Source organism: Aquarana catesbeiana, linkage group LG02 (genome assembly GCF_042186555.1).
Source record: "Aquarana catesbeiana isolate 2022-GZ linkage group LG02, ASM4218655v1, whole genome shotgun sequence".
NCBI lineage: Eukaryota > Metazoa > Chordata > Amphibia > Anura > Ranidae > Aquarana > Aquarana catesbeiana.
This window is the reverse complement of record NC_133325.1, coordinates 50,681,397-50,694,349: the sequence shown is the minus strand read 5'-3', so window position 1 is coordinate 50,694,349 and position 12,953 is coordinate 50,681,397. Positions and strand designations below refer to the sequence as shown.

General features: G+C 51.3%; 1 long non-coding RNA gene across 1 annotated transcript in view; it reads right to left on the bottom strand.

Annotated features, from left to right (window-relative positions):
- LOC141129765 (uncharacterized) overlaps window positions 1–12,471 on the bottom strand; it is a 54,206-nt gene extending 41,735 nt beyond the window's left edge. Inside the window, exon 1 of the long non-coding RNA XR_012241858.1 lies at window positions 12,345–12,471. This is a non-coding gene — a long non-coding RNA (uncharacterized lncRNA). The remainder of the gene's footprint in view (window positions 1–12,344) is intronic.
- Window positions 12,472–12,953: the final 482 nt, after the last annotated feature.

Genomic DNA, 12,953 nt, shown 5'->3' with positions numbered 1-12,953 from the left:
TACCGCGCGTCTGACTTGGCTGTCGCAGGTAGGGTCCCGTCGGACTTTGTTTTTTACGCATTGTTAGATATCATGTCACTAAACCGTGATATCAAACTTATGAGTCACTCGCAATATTCGAACGTAACCGCATGCATACCACTCGCACTTTCGTTATGTTACCATTTCTCGTTATCTGAAAAAACCACCGCGACATAGACGTCGCTTCATTTCAGGCATGTCTAATTATTACCAGGCGTCAGCAAACAGCCGTAGCGATTCGCAATTCCTTATCGAACCACGTCAGTTCGATACCAATCATTTCTCATTTTTTGAACATTTCTAAATACATTTCTAACATTTCAAACCATTTCAATCATTTCTCATTTCAGTCACGTACCGCGCTCCGGTTCGAATCCAGACGCATCTAAAGATGCACCGATTCGCTCCGGTGTGCCCCAGTAGTTACTGGCCTCATTTCAGTATATGCTCCAGAGTCACGTCATTGTCAGTCGCTTTCGACTCACCGATTCGTACCTCTGTCATGGTTTTTCATGCCACGTATCACGCTCCGTTACGAATTCAGTCGCATGGAAATGCACCGATTCGTCCCGGCGTGCCCCAGGTATTGGCCACATTTCAGTACATGCTCCAGAGTCCGATTCGCAGTCAGTCGCTATAGCGGCATGATCGATTCGCGCCTCTGTCATGGCAACAAATGTTACACCTGCACTTACCGCGCTCCGGTTCGAATCCAGTCGCATCTTCGATGCACCGATTCGTTACCGCGTGCCCCAGGGCCCGGCCTCATTTCTGGACATGCTCCAGAGTCCGGTTCGTTGTCAGACGTAGTTTGCGGCTCACCGATTCGTGCCTCTGTCATGGGAATCATTTCAACTGTCACGAATCACGCTTCGATTCGAATCCAGTCGCATCCATGATGCAACGATTCGTCCCGGCGTGCCCCAGGTATTTTCAGCCACATTTCAGTACATGCTCCGGAGTCCGGTCGTTGTCAGTTGCAATCGCGACATGATCGACTCGTGCCTCTGTCATGGCACGTGCCTCTACCATGACAAATCATTTCATTCATTTCATCATTTCACTCATCTCACTGTCACGCCCCGATTCGAATGCAGTAGCATCTGAGATGCACCGATTCGTCCCGGCGTGCCCCAGTTGTCTTGGCCTCATTTCATTCGTACTCCATAGTCCGACTCGTCATTTGTCGCAGTCGAAAAAAAAAAAAAAAACATGTGTATGTGTATGTATATATACATATATATATACAAAAAAAAAAAAAATCATGTGTGTATGTATGTACGTATATATATGTATGTATATATAAATAAAGTAGTATAAATAAAACGTTTGGGCCTCAGCCAACACCTGCATCAGAACTTGGTTAACTATCAGTTGCGGCATAACCAATTTGTGCCTTTGCCAGGGCAAACATTTCACGGTTACATACCACACTCCAATTCAAATCCAGTCGCATCCGTGATGCACCAATGTATTCCGGCATGCACCAGCGTTTCTTTTGCCTCATTTCAGTACATGCTCCAGAGTCCGGGTCGCTGTCAGTTGCAGCTGCGGCACGACCGATTCGTGCCTCTGTCATGGCGAAACATTTTTCATTCATTTAACTCTAAGGCAAACATTTCATTTATTTCGTTGCCGCACCCCGATTCAAGTTCAGGGCATCCGTCAGACATCGATTCATCCTGGCAAACCCCAGTTGGCGTGGCCTCATTGGCGCAGTCATGGCACACCGATTCGTGCCTCGGTCAGGGAACAAACAGTTCACTCATTTATTTAATGCCAGGCACCTGTCGCTTAAACATGTTACAATTTACCTTTCAACCAGGTAGTCAAACCCTCCACCGGTTCTCTTCTGTCATTTCCTCCAGGTCAGTCAAAAAAAAAAAAAAAAAAAAGGGGGGGGGGGGGCCACACCATGTCTTCCTTCGAAGCTCAGTCATGGTCCCGATTCATTCGTTGAAACCTTCGCCTCGCTACTATACCCCCTCATAGTCACAGCACATCCAAGTATAACTTTTTGCAATCGTCGCAAATACGCATCCAAACACAACTTCTTGCATTTCATTGCAAGTAGGGATGAGCCGAACACCCCCCTGTTCGGTTCGCACCAGAACATGCGAACAGGAAAAAAGTTCGTTCGAACACGCGAACACCGTTAAAGTCTATGGGACACGAACATGAATAAACAAAAGTGCTAATTTTAAAGGCTAATATGCAAGTTATTGTCATAAAAAGTGTCTGGGGACCTGGGTCCTGCCCCAGGGGACATGGATCAATGCAAAAAAAAGTTTTAAAAACGGCCGTTTTTTCAGGAGCAGTGATTTTAATAATGCTTAAAGTCAATCAATAAAAGTGTAATATCCCTTTAAATTTCGTACCTGGGGGGTGTCTATAGTATGCCTGTAAAGGGGCGCATGTTTCCTGTGTTTAGAACAGTCTGACAGCAAAATGACATTTTGAAGGAAAAAACTCATTTAAAACTACCCGCGGCTATTGCATTGCCGACAATACACATAGAAGTTCATTGATAAAAACGGCATGGGAATTCCCCAAAGGGGAACCCCGAACCAAAATTAAAAAAAAAAAATGACGTGGGAGTCCCCCTAAATTCCATACCAGGCCCTTCAGGTCTGATATGGATATTAAGGGGAACCCCGGTCAAAATTTAAAAAAAAAATGACGTGGGGTTCCCCCTAAATTCCATACCAGACCCTTCAGGTCTGGTATGGATTTTAAGGGGAACCCCACGCCAAAAAAAAAAAAAAAACGGCGTGGGGTCCCCCCAAAAATCCATACCAGACCCTTATCCGAGCACGCAACCTGGCAGGCCGCAGGAAAAGAGGGGGGGACGAGAGTGCGGCCCCCCCTCCCTCCTGAACCGTACCAGGCCACATGCCCTCAACATTGGGAGGGTGCTTTGGGGTAGCCCCCCAAAACACCTTGTCCCCATGTTGATGAGGACAAGGGCCTCATCCCCACAACCCTGGCCGGTGGTTGTGGAGGTCTGCGGGCGGGGGGCTTATCGGAATCTGGAAGCCCCCTTTAACAAGGTGACCCCCAGATCCCGGCCCCCCCCTGTGTGAAATGGTAAGGGGGTACTTATACCCCTAACATTTCACGAAAAAAGTGTCAAAAATGTTAAAAATGACAAGAGACAGTTTTTGACAATTCCTTTATTTAAATGCTTCTTCTTTCTTCTATCTTCCTTCATCTTCTGGTTCTTCTGGTTCTTCTGGCTCTTCTGGTTCTTCCTCCGGCGTTCTCGTCCAGCATCTCCTCCGCGGCGTCTTCTATCTTCTTCTCCTCGGGCCGCTCCGCACCCATGGCATGGGGGGGGAGGCTCCCGCTCTTCTCTTCTTCTTTTCTTCTCTTCTTCTCTTCTTCATTTTCTTCTCCGGGCCGCTCCGCAATCCATGCTGGCATGGAGGGAGGCTCCCGCTGTGTGACGGCGCTCCTCGTCTGACAGTTCTTAAATAACGGGGGGCAGGGCCACCCTGTGACCCCGCCCCACTCTGACGCACGGTGACTTGACGGGACTTCCCTGTGACGTCACGGGGAATGCCACAGGGAAGTCCCGTCATGTCCCGTGCGTCAGAGGGGGGCGGGGTCACCGGGTGGCCCCGCCCCCCGTTATTTAAGAACTGTCAGACGAGGAGCGCCGTCACACAGCGGGAGCCTCCCTCCATGCCAGCATGGATTGCGGAGCGGCCCGGAGAAGAAAATGAAGAAGAGAAGAAGAGAAGAAAAGAAGAAGAGAAGAGCGGGAGCTTCCCCCCCATGCCATGGGTGCGGAGCGGCCCGAGGAGAAGAAGATAGAAGACGCCGCGGAGGAGATGCTGGACGAGAATGCCGGAGGAAGAACCAGAAGAGCCAGAAGAACCAGAAGAACCAGAAGATGAAGGAAGATAGAAGAAAGAAGAAGCATTTAAATAAAGGAATTGTCAAAGACTGTCTCTTGTCATTTTTAACATTTTTGACACTTTTTTCGTGAAATGGTAGGGGTATAAGTACCCCCTTACCATTTCACACAGGGGGGGGCCGGGATCTGGGGGTCACCTTGTTAAAGGGGGCTTCCAGATTCCGATAAGCCCCCCGCCCGCAGACCCCCACAACCACCGGCCAGGGTTGTGGGGATGAGGCCCTTGTCCTCATCAACATGGGGACAAGGTGTTTTGGGGGGCTACCCCAAAGCACCCTCCCAATGTTGAGGGCATGTGGCCTGGTACGGTTTAGGAGGGAGGGGGGGCCGCACTCTCGTCCCCCCTCTTTTCCTGCGGCCTGCCAGGTTGCGTGCTCGGATAAGGGTCTGGTATGGATTTTTGGGGGGACCCCACGCCGTTTTTTTTTTTTTTTTTTTTGGCGCGGGGTTCCCCTTAATATCCATACCAGACCTGAAGGGCCTGGTATGGAATTTAGGGGGACTCCCACGTCATTTTTTTTTTTAAATTTTGGTTCGGGGTTCCCCTTTGGGGAATTCCCATGCCGTTTTTATCAATGAACTGTGTATTGTCGGCAATGCAATAGCCGCGGGTAGTTTTAAATGAGTTTTTTCCTTCAAAATGTCATTTTGCTGTCAGACTGTTCTAAACACAGGAAACATGCGCCCCTTTACAGGCATACTATAGACACCCCCCAGGTACGAAATTTAAAGGGATATTACACTTTTATTGATTGACTTTAAGCATTATTAAAATCACTGCTCCTGAAAAAACGGCCGTTTTTAAAACTTTTTTTTGCATTGATCCATGTCCCCTGGGGCAGGACCCAGGTCCCCAAACACTTTTTATGACAATAACTTGCATATTAGCCTTTAAAATTAGCACTTTTGATTTCTCCCATAGACTTTTAAAGGGTGTTCCGCGGCATTCGAATTTGCCGCGAACACCCCAAATTGTTCGCTGTTCGGCGAACTTGCGAACAGCCAATGTTCGAGTCGAACATGAGTTCGACTCGAACTCGAAGCTCATCCCTAATTGCAAGCACACATCGAAACATAACTTCTTGCAATTGTTGCAAGCACACATTCCATCATGACTTCTTGCAATCGTTGCAAGTACGCATCCAAACAGAACGTCTTGCAATCGTTGCAAGCACACATCCAAGCACAGTTTCTTGCAATCATTTCAAACACGCATCCAATCATAAAACTTCTTGCAAACGTTGCAGGCATGCATTCAAGCATAAACTTCTTGCAATCGTTGCGAGTACGCATCCAAGCTTAAACTCTTGCAGTCTTGCAAGCACATGCAACAATACGAACTTTTCACAGTCACTACAAACACATCTCCACCGACAGGAACTCCCTTGCAATCGCTGCAAGCACACATTCAAGCACAAATCTTACAATCTGTCATGGACAGGTGTGACCAGATTGTGTGGACTGCAAAGAGGAAACCAAAACGCATGTAAAGTGAAATAAGAATAATGTTTATTTAAGATAAGTGATATAAATAAACAAACACCCCAAATACAAATAGTGCTCAACCAACCAACAGAAACCCACAGACAACAGATAATATATACAGCAAAAGGGAAGTACCAAAATCAAACACGTAAGCCAGGCCAGGGTCATACACAGGGAGTCAGCAACTGAACAAGGGCAGGATAGGAGAGGGAGATAATGGATGGGATATGGATACAAGGGAATAGGAACACAGGAGGGACGGAATCAGGATGGGATCGGATACAGGCTCAGAAGCAGGCTCAGGTTCAGGTTCAGATACAGGTTTACAGGATACGGGATAACAGGTCAGGGCACAAGGAAGAAAGATACCAAGGCAAGCCTATGAGGGCTTGCCGGGTATTTATAAGGCTGTGGTAAATGACCTCATGTCACAGCTGATCGCAGAGTGTGCTGTTTGCTCCACACTGCCGGAGTGCACCCGCTGGTGGACACCGGTACTACAGCCCAAGGATGCAACAGTGCCACCAGCAGGAGAGACCTCTTACTGCAGGTCCCAGGTGTTGGAAGACACCCGCTGGTGGACACTGGTACTGCGATCCAAGAGGCCGATAGCGCCACCAACGGGTAAACCCTCTCATGACAGTACCCCCCCCTAAAGGAGCGGCCTCCGGACGCTCTAACAAGGTGCAATTGTCCAAAGTCCATGGCCTCTAACCGAATAGATGAAGGCACATCAGGCTGGGCATCGGGTACATCAAACTGAACAGTGGGTACGTCTGAGAAGACAGCGGGCACATCCGAGATGACAGCGGGCAGGAACATACCAAGCTGGGCAGCGGGCACTTCGAGCTGGGCAGCAGACAGGAACAACTTGAGCTGGGCAGCAGACAGGAACAACTTGAGCTGGGCAGCAGACAGGAACAACTTGAGCTGAGCAGCAGACGACAGGGACAACTTGAGCTGGGCAGCAGACGACAGGAACAACTTGAGCTGGGCAGCAGACAGGAACAACTTGAGCTGGGCAGCAGACAGGAACAACTTGAGCTGGGCAGCAGACAGGAACAACTTGAGCTGGGCAGCAGACAGGAACAACTTGAGCTGGGCAGCAGACAGGAACAACTTGAGCTGGGCAGCAGACAGGAACAACTTGAGCTGGGCAGCAGACAGGAACAACTTGAGCTGGGCAGCAGACAGGAACAACTTGAGCTGGGCAGCAGACAGGAACAACTTGAGCTGGGCAGCAGACAGGAACAACTTGAGCTGGGCAGCAGACAGGAACAACTTGAGCTGAGCAGCAGACGACAGGGACAACTTGAGCTGGGCAGCAGACGACAGGAACAACTTGAGCTGGGCAGCAGACAGGAACAACTTGAGCTGGGCAGCAGACAGGAACAACTTGAGCTGGGCAGCAGACAGGAACAACTTGAGCTGGGCAGCAGACAGGAACAACTTGAGCTGGGCAGCAGACAGGAACAACTTGAGCTGGGCAGCAGACAGGAACAACTTGAGCTGGGCAGCAGACAGGAACAACTTGAGCTGGGCAGCAGACAGGAACAACTTGAGCTGGGCAGCAGACAGGAACAACTTGAGCTGGGCAGCAGACAGGAACAACTTGAGCTGGGCAGCAGACAGGGACAAGCCGAGCTGGGCAGCAGGCTCCGGGTCATCGAGTTGGGCAGGAGGCTCCGGGTCATCGAGCTGGGCAGCAGGCTCCGGGTCATCGAGCTGGGCAGCAGGCTCCGGGTCATCGAGCTGGGCAGCAGGCTCCGGGTCATCGAGCTGGGCAGCAGGCTCCGGGTCATCGAGCTGGGCAGCAGGCTCCGGGTCATCGAGCTGGGCAGCAGGCTCCGGGTCATCGAGCTGGGCAGCAGGCTCCGGGTCATCGAGCTGGGCAGCAAGCTCCGGGTCATCGAGCTGGGCAGCAGGCTCCGGGTCATCGAGCTGGGCAGCAGGCTCTGGAACATCGGGCCGAACAGCGAGCACCGTAAGGGCAGGCCAGATTACAGGCACCGGCTCAGCAAGCTGGGTAACGGACCCCGGCCCAGTGGGCTGGGTAACAGGCCCCGACTCAGCGAGCTGGACACCGGGCACTGGTTTGGCAAGCCGGATAACGGATACTGGCTTGACAGGCCAAGTGACGGACTTCGGTATAGCAGACTGGGTAACGGGCACCAGTTCAGCGGACCGGGTAACGGGCACCGATTCAACAGACTGGGTAACGGGCACCGATTCAGCAAGCTGAGACACGGGCACCAAAACTCCAGGCTGAAACACGGGCACCGAAACTTCAGGCGGAGACACGGGCACCGAAACCTCAGGCTGGGATACCAACATCACGACATCAGGCTGGAAGACAGGTACCAGGATATCAGGCTGGAGGATGGACACATGAAACCGGGAAGCAGGCTCATCAGGCTGAACAGTGGGCACATCAGGCAGAACAACAGGTACTGGCACAACAGGCGGAACAGGTACATCGGACTGGTCAGTAGTCGCTGGAGCGTCAGACTGGAACATGGACACTGGGATTTTGGGCTGAGCAGCAGGCACTGGGACCTCAAACTGGGCAGCGGACACAGGCATTGGCACAACTGGCTGAGTCGTAAACACTGGCACATCAGGCTGGAAAGCGGACTGGAAAGCCGGCACCGAGACATCAGACCAGGCAGCGGGTGCTGGAACTTTAGACTGGGCAGCAGACACAGGCGCTGGCACATCGGGCAGAACAGCAGGTACATCAGACTGGTCGATAGTCGCTGGGGCGTCAGACTGGAACATGGACACTGGGATTTCGGGCTGGAAGGCAAGCTTCAAGACTTCCGACTGGAAGGCAGGCATATCAGACTGGATAGCAGGTGCCTTAGACTGGAGAGCGGGTGCGTCAGACTGGAAGGTGGGCACACCAGACTGGAAGGTGGGCACACCAGACTGGAAGGCAGGGACATCAAGTTGGAAGGCAGGGACATCAAGCTGGAAGGCAGGGACCAAGACATCAGGCTGGAGGGCAGACACCCGGACATCAGGCTGGGGGGCAGACACCCGGACATCAGGCTGGAGGGCAGACACCCGGACATCAGGCTGGAGGGCAGACACCCGGACATCAGGCTGGAGGGCAGACACCCGGACGTCAGGCTGGAGGGCAGACACCCGGACATCAGGCTGGAGGGCAGACACCCGGACATCAGGCTGGGAAGCTGGAACATCAGGCTGGGAAGCTGGAACAGCAAACTGGGAAGCTGGCACATCAAACTGGGAAGCGGGAACAGGTTGGGTTACTGGCAGAATTGTGTGAGTGGGGAAGAACTTCCGTTTCTTCTTTGGCTTAACTGCTGGAGATCTGTAGGTGGCTGTAGGACTGTAGACAGGAGGTGAGGCATACTGAAAGGAAGGGCTGGGATCAGGCAAGGAAGGGGGAACAGCAGCCAGAGGGAGTTCTTGTGGGGAAGTTGCAGGTATTAGAGAAGAGGCAGGTGGGTTAAAGGCAGGATAGGTGCAGGAAGTAGAAACAGGGCATTGATACTTGGTGGGGAGCAGGGTATATTGGACTGCAGCTGAGGTTGCCAGGGGTGATGGGAGCAAGGACATCTGAGCAGGCAGGTATTTAGTAGCAGGTCTGGTTTGTGGAGAGCTGACAGAAGCTGGGCATAACAGGTCTAACCATGCCTGAAGTACAGGTAGCACAAAAGTGGCCTCACATTTCCCCTGTCTGACCAGCGACTGCACTTCATTTATACAATCCTTCAACAACTGTTTGGGACAAACCGAATAATGCTCAAAAAAGGATGCCGAGTCATCCTCCAACAGCCATACTAAGGACGCAATCTGGTTAACGCTGAAGGGGGGAGAAAAGTCATCATGGCCCTCTGGAATACAAGGCAGAGCCAGCTCTGTACACATTCCAATCAAAGCACAGGCGTGCGCAGCCTATTGCATTAGGGTGTGCACCCCAAAGCTCAAACAGACAAAAGTAATGGGACGCCTGCCTTTACACACACAGGAACTTTAATGACATCCCAGTCTTAGTCCACAAGGTTCAATATTGAGTTGGCCCACCCTTTGCAACTATAACAGCTTCAACTCTTCTGGGAAGGCTGTCCACAAGGTTTAGGAGTGTGTCTATGGGAATGTTTGACCATTCTTCCAGAAGAGCATTTGTGAGGTCAGGCACTGATGTTGTCTGAGAAGGTCTGGCTCGCAGTCTCCGCTCTAATTAATCCCAAAGGTGTTCTATCGGGTTGAAGTCAGGACTCTGTGCAGGCCAGTCAAGTTCCTCCACCCCAAAGTCACTCATCCATGTCTTTATGTAACTTGTTTTGTACACTGGTCCAAATTATTTGGTGGAGGGGGGATTATGGTGCGGGGGGGAGGGGGGATTATGGTGGAGGGTTGTTTTTTAGGGGTTGGGCTTGGCCCCTTAGTTCCAGTGAAGGGAACTCTTAAGGTGTCAGTAACTTTGTGGGAACAGTTTGGGGACGGCCCCTTCCTGTTCCAACATGACTGCGCACCAGTGCACAAAGCAAGGTCCATAAAGACGTGGATGGTGGAAAATTACCTTTAAGTGCAAAAATTCACATTATAATAGTAACTAAAACATCTAAAATTAAGTGTAACAATCTAAAAAAATAAAAATTCCAAAGTGCTATAATGGTGGGAACCTCCCAACTAAAAGGTTGTTTCACTTGAGATTAATCTGTATGGTAAATATCTATAGGAGAGGTTTCCACCATCCCTGCTAAGCTTATATTTATACAGTATGTCTTGTTTTCAGCTTGATGTGTATTATGTGAAGTTGCGTATCACAGAGATCGGTATTGTGATAATATTGAAGTTTATTGAGATTTCCATACATTAGAGAATTCCACCATTATTGTTAAGTTATTGATCAGTAAGTTAGCGCTGCACTTTTTTTTTTTTTTTATTGTGTGGTGTGGGAACACATAACAGTGCTTAGTGGCAGGCCTTTCAATTACACTTTTTTTTGTTACCTCCAGTAGTTTATTGTAAATAGTGGTGTGGTGATTACCTGTTATACTAAAATCAGCATGTGGCATTAATAAACAACAGATTTCAGTTGTGCCCCACCAGGCCGGCACCCCCCGGGACAATGTGCCTGGCAGCTGAGTTCATCACCCCGATCCCTGCACTCAGTGCACTGATTAACAGCACTGATAAGCGGCACTGATTGGCACTGACAGGTGGAACTCATTTGCACTGGTGTGGAACTGACTGGCACTGACAGGTGGCACTGATTGGAAGCACTGATTGGCACTGATAGACGGCATTGGCACTGACAGGTGGCACTGGCACTGGTTGGCACTGACAGGTAACACTGATTGGAAGTACTGATTGGCACTGCCAGATGGCACTGATTGGAAGCACTGGCACTGACAGGTGGCACTGATTGGCACTCGGTGGCACTGATTGGAAGCACTGATTGGCATTGATAATTGGCAACTGACAGGTGGCACTGGCATTGATTGGCACTGACAGGTGGCACTGATTGGAAGCACTGATATGTGGCACTCATTGGCACTGACAGGTGGCACTGACAGGTGGCACTGATTGGAAGCACTTGGCACTCATTAGCACTAACAGGTGGCACTGACTGGAAGCACTATTTGGCACTGACAGGCGGCACTGGCACTGATTGGCACTGACAGGTGGCACTGATTGGAAGCACTGATTGTCCCCGATTGGGACTCATTGGCACTGACAGGTGGCACTGATAGGAAGCACTAATTGGCACTGACAGGTGGCACTGGCACTGATTGGCACTGACAGGTGGCACTGATTGGAAGCACTGATAGGTGGCACTGACTGGAAGCACTAATTGGCACTGACAAACTGACAGGCGGCACTGATTGGCACAGACAGGTGGCAGTTGGAGGCACTGACAGAGGAGAGGGGAGGAGAGGGGGGGTTCCAGGAGCGTACCTAGAGCATTTGGCACCCGGGACGGATCCTATATCTGGAACCCCCCACCCCACGTTAAAATGTAAAAACACCCCACTGTGCCTCCTGCATACCTCTGCATCTTTCAATATCTCTTTGTCACTACTGTGTACCTCCTCTCCACAACTGCACCTCTGGACCCCTTTACATTACACAGCACCCTGCACCACTGGACCCCTTTACATTACACAGCACCCTGCACAACTGGACCCCTTTACATTACACAGTACCCTGCACCACTGGACCCCTTTACATCACACAGCACCCTACACCTCTGGACCCCTTTACATTACACAGCACCCTGCACTACTGGACCCCTTTACATTACACAGCACCCTGCACCACTGGACCCCTTTACATCAGACAGCACCCTACACCTCTAGACCCCTTTACATTACACAGCACCCTGCACCACTGGACCCCTTTAAATTACACAGCACCCTGCACCACTGGACCCCTTTTCATTACACAGCACCCTGCACCACTGTACCCCTTTACATTAGACAGCACCCTACACCTCTGGACCCCTTTACATTACACAGCCCCCCTCAGCACAGACCCCTCATTCAGCACAGATGGACCCCCCTCTTCAGCACAGACCCCCCTTCATCACTTACCCCCCTTCAGCACATACCCCCCCTTTCAGCACAGACGGACCCCCCCCGTTCAGCACAGATCCCCCCCTTCAGCACAGATCCTCCCCTTCAGCACAGACCCCCCCTTCAGCACAGACCCTCCCCTTCGGCACAGATTCCCCCCCCTTCGGCACAGATTCCCCCCCCTTCGGCACAGATTCCCCCCCCCTTCGACACAGATTCCCCCCCCTTCGGCACAGATTCCCCCCCCCCTTCGGCACAGATTCCCCCCCCCTTCGGCACAGATCTCCCCCTTCAGCGCAGATGGACCCCACCCCTTCAGCACAGACCCTCCCCTTCAGCACAGACAGATCCCCCATCCCATTCAGTACCTCAGATCAGCGTGGCACAGGCACAGCAGGTCCCCTCCCCCTGTGTACACATAAACACTGGAGGGGGAGGCAGCTTCACTCTGCTCGCTGTGCCTGTGTGACATCCGAGCAGGACCAAGCATCTATTGAACATCAGCCAATAATCGAGCAGCTTAAGAAAGGGGCGGGGCTACATACACATAGCGGCCCCATCCCATTGGCTTGTGTTCAGATACCTGCTTGATCCCGCCCACCCCGACATCATACATGAAATCTGACAGCTCCTCTCTCTCTCTGCATACAGGACAGTGTCACACTGAGCGGATCTTTCAAGCCCCAATATCGGCACAATGTTATACTGACTCACAGGCAGTGCAGGGTACACATTGCACATCGGATACAGACAGCATGGGGCTAAACAGTGCTGGGGGGATTAGGGTGTGCCCAGGCACACCCGGCACACCCCGTGGGCACGCCTATGAATCAAAGGCTGAACATCCTCAAACCGTATACTGCCCTGATCGACCACAGAGTGAGCTAAACGGATAATCTCCAGCAGCTGATCACTGGACCACCCTTTCAATGTCTGGCGGAGATATTCAGAACTCTCTGCTGCCAGCAGAGCATAAT